The sequence below is a fragment of the Carassius gibelio genome, chromosome B17 (assembly GCF_023724105.1).
Source record: "Carassius gibelio isolate Cgi1373 ecotype wild population from Czech Republic chromosome B17, carGib1.2-hapl.c, whole genome shotgun sequence".
Classification (NCBI taxonomy): domain Eukaryota; kingdom Metazoa; phylum Chordata; class Actinopteri; order Cypriniformes; family Cyprinidae; genus Carassius; species Carassius gibelio.
This window is the reverse complement of record NC_068412.1, coordinates 27,967,762-27,972,341: the sequence shown is the minus strand read 5'-3', so window position 1 is coordinate 27,972,341 and position 4,580 is coordinate 27,967,762.

The following is a 4,580-nucleotide window of genomic DNA, read 5'->3' as shown; positions in this document are numbered from 1 at the left end:
AGCTTCTTCTTCTTCTTGGCGTTTAATGGCGCCAAAAAAATCTACTTTTAGGCGCATTACCGCCACCTACTGATTAGGAGTGTGGATCAGGCTCATAATCTTCCCTAAATTCTGTTATATAATCCTTTTCCCTTTAAATAACGCATTAAACACTGAAAGCTTTTATCCCCTGATTTATTCCCCAAACTGTTAATCAAATTAAATGTTTCTTTATTTTCCTTGAGAACATCAATCCGTATCTTTCTTTCCTTTCCGTATCTTGGACACTTCATTATAACATTTTCCTCCATATTACAATACTCATGTTTCCTCCATTTTCTGTTATTAAGAGCAGTATGACCAAATCTAAGCCTTGAGATGATATTTCCCTCCTGTCTATTTCATCCTGTTACTCTGTTCTTACCAATAATTATTTGAATACTATAAAGCCATCTTCCTGTTCTTTCTTCTTCCCAATATTCCTGCCATGTATTCTTCACATGTTGCCTGATTGCATATTCATTTTAAAAGTTCTGTAAACAGAGAGAGACTTTTATTGTTTTCTTTACGTATTCTATTTCATTAAGTTCATTAAGTGAAGTGACATTCAGCCAAGTATGGTGACCCATACTCAGAATTTGTGCTCTGCATTTAACCCATCCGAAATGCACACACACAGAGCAGTGAACACACACACACACACACTGTGAGCACACACCCGGAGCAGTGGGCAGCCATTTATGCTGCGGCGCCCGGGGAGCAGTTAGGGGTTCGATGCCTTGCTCAAGGGCACCTAAATCGTGGTTTTGAAGGTGGAGAGAGAACTGTACATGCACTCCCCCCACCCACAATTCCGTCCGGCCCGAGACTAGAACCCACAACCCTTCGATTGGGAGTCCGACTCTCTAACCATTAGGCCACGACATTCCCCATTTTTCATTGTAAGGGTGTGACCATGGTATAACTTAAAACATGCAAGGCTTTCAGTTTTTTCCATCTTTACCTGTACAAAAGTTGTCCTGCTTGATATTGCAAACTGGTAATTATAATCATTTAATGCATCATATACCGTTTTACCGTTTACTGCATTTATTGTATGCATGTGACGTCACCGTCAGCCGGAAGTGTAGCTCCGCCCACTGAGTGGCAAAAGACTTGAGTGGCAGCGTTATAGTTTTCAGGGACAAATCTAAAATGAGAAAGCTTTGCGATTTTGCCTATGCTTTCTTTATGGGTAGTTTAGTTCAACTTGTAGAATGTCAGCGTGTGAAACCCGGTTTGTACAGATGTGCAGCAAATTAGGTCTGTGTTTGTGTGACCACACCTGAAACACAAAACTACATGTAGCTGGAAGGGAAACTATCTAGTGCATAGCTTGAGTGTCAAAAATGAGACTGCAGGTATGCTGCACTACGAGTCTTTTGATAATGTCAAGATCTTTCAAGAATAAACCTGAAGCTCAGAATAATAGTAGCAAGGGCAAGTTCAAGCTCAAAGCGTTGCCCAACGTTTTGCTTGAACTACATGTTTCCTGGAAACGTTGTGCAATGGTGTTTGAGATACGTTTTCTCTTGTTTGGGGGAAGCGTAAAAAAATTAATCTCAATCAGCAGCAACATGTATATAAACCACGTGGAATTAAAGTGACAGCTTGCACAATGCTATTAACATCAACATAAATTCACAAGAGAAAGTTTAAAAACGTTCTGCACCGTTTTGTCGGGGGTGTAATGCTGACAGGACACGCCCCTATTGAACAGCCAATCAGATGTGAGGAGGAGTGTGAGGAGTTTAAGGAGTGACTCTGTGCACTTGTTGTTATTAATGCTGCTAATATTAGTGCTCAACCCAGATGACTATCTTTTACTAGTCATACTATACTTTAAAAATACATTCAAATACTATTCTTTTTAAATGGTTTTAAGTGGATCTGTAAGTGTTTTTTTAAATGGTTTTAGCTACATAAAAAAAAAAAAAAAAAAAAAAAAAAAAAAAAAAAATATATATATATATATATATATATATATATATATATATAATATTTATATATGATGAAAGTTAGTAAACTAATTGCAACCACTTACCTTAAAATGATTTGTAAATTAAAATAATATTTTTTTAAGTGAAAAACAACAACTTTTTTTTGCCACTTATTGAAGTTTAATACCAAGTTAAAATATTAAATTAAACTAAAACTTAATAAAAAATAAAAAAAGTTAAAAAAATTTTTTTTGAAAATGACCCCCACCCCCCATTTACCTTTATAAAAAAAAAAAAAAAAAAAAAAAAAAAAAAAAATTAAAAGTATTAAATTAATGAAACAATGTTTGTGCAGTTTTTTTTCCCCCAAGCCATTTCATGAATGTCAAGACTTTTGTTATTTAAAGGAATTTATTTAGGTCAATAAACTAATTTTACTAAGTATTACTTTCTTTAAGTTTCATTCCTCCATGGAATGCACAATTAGATATTTTTATGACTATCATAGCAGCTCTTTTCCATTTATATGATGTTAATATCTTAAAACTTAGGACTACAATTCAAAAAAATAAAAATAAAAAAAATATTCGTACTCATGTCTAATAATTGAAAACCTAATGAAATAATATATATATATGGTATAAGAACAAGAAAATGTTTTTTTTATAATTCTATAATTTTTTTTAATATAATTTTTTAATTTAAATTTTTTAAGGTTTCTGGATTTACTTATGAAAACATGACTTAATATCTTAATTGATTCTCAAGTAAATGTGTCTTGATTCAAGAATGTTTAGATATTTGTACTGGAAAACAGAACTTCCAAAACAAAAACACTGAGCATTATTTGATTTATTTATTTATTTGCACCTAGCAACCACCCAGAACACCCTAGCGACCACATATCAGTTTGCATCGATGTGTGACAGTGTTCTTCAATGATAATTATGACCAAACCTGCAGTTCATTATCTGGTCTTTAAAGATCATGGTGCAGGACATTCATCTTCTTGGCATGAAGTTCTGCAGCTATCAAAACAAAAGCTGAGATCATATTTGTGTACGAATATAATTACAGTCACAATTATGTGTCTATGAATAAGAACACTGCAGGAGCAACTGTGTCAGGATTAATCTCTCGAAACCTTTTAAACATCTTTTATTAAATCAATTAGAGATAATACAAGCCTTTATGCGACTCTTCATACACCCTTCACAAACGCAGAGCGAGTTAATCCAGATTCACAGAGCAAACGCCCAATGCTTTATATTTCAGAAGAATATAAGACAAATATATACCATTTAAACACTGTTATCTTTTCAATGCTCATCTAAACTCAACGCAGTGTCAGTTTACAAATATTCAAACTTCATTTTTACATCCTCTTTTCAAAATAGCTCCAAAATTGCCTTTGTTTCTCCAGTTTGAGACGTAAAGAATATTTATTTAATCTGTTTAATTTATATGTAATTTCTCTTTTGCATGAAACAACTTTACTTTCTTTACTTTTTTTGTCATTTGCATATTAAGTAACACTAAATACATCATTCACAAACAAATGCTGCTCTTTGTTTTATATAATATTATATAATAATGTTACTTTTTAAATGAAACTTATATATGCATTTTTTTTTTAAAAACACTTTTTCTGTTTTTCTGTTTTTTTTTTTCATGCCTTAATGCATAATTGCACTGCTGAATGTAATTACTGATTCATTCTTAATGAATGAGGATGTGTTTAATGGGTGTAGAAGATCATCTGATGAGAAGGATTACAGATGTAAAACACCCTCATTTTAATTAGCTCATATGCAAATGAAGATCGGTTCAAATTTTATGTTGCTTTCCTTTGATTATTATTATTTTTTTTTATGAAAAACTTTGTAGATTGCATTATGAAAGATAATTGCTTTAAAAAAAAGTTGAAAATATAATGTTTTGCATGCATCTTCTCAAATTTTTAAGTAAAACCCACCACAAATTGTAAATTGAATTTAGCTGACATCTCGGAAGATCGAACTCTTTTGGGTGTTCCTCTATCCGTGTTGCATCAATGGGATGATAACATTCCTATCTCCATGGGTGGAGAAAAACAACAAAACAAAACATTTTACAACAGAGTCAGAATATTTACACTGAAATTCACATGTTTTAACATGCACTGATAAGATAGCTTACGGATCATGACATTTATTTTTAGAGGAACTTGCATAGATTCATTTAGCGATCAGTGCATAGTTCATTCAAATTTACACATTTAAGACATTTTGAAGAAATGCAGTGGATACCAAAAATATATTTATTTTACATTCAGCTCAGTTTTTATGTGAGCACAGACTTGTTTATCCACTCTTGGGTGTGGATGAGCAGGTATCTGTGTCACTTCAGGGTGGATGCAACGTATAAATACAAGCACGAGAACAGCATTTCCAGACAGAGAGCAAGACGAGACAAGAGGTAAGACATTGCTCATTTATTAGCGCCATCAGATAGCTGTCAAATGCACGATTCATGGGAGCATTTGATGACCAATAACAGATTGAAAAAGTTACTAATTTTACTCATTAAGGATTTTATCTTATGAAATATTCAAATAAATATAAATCGAACATGCATGCAGAA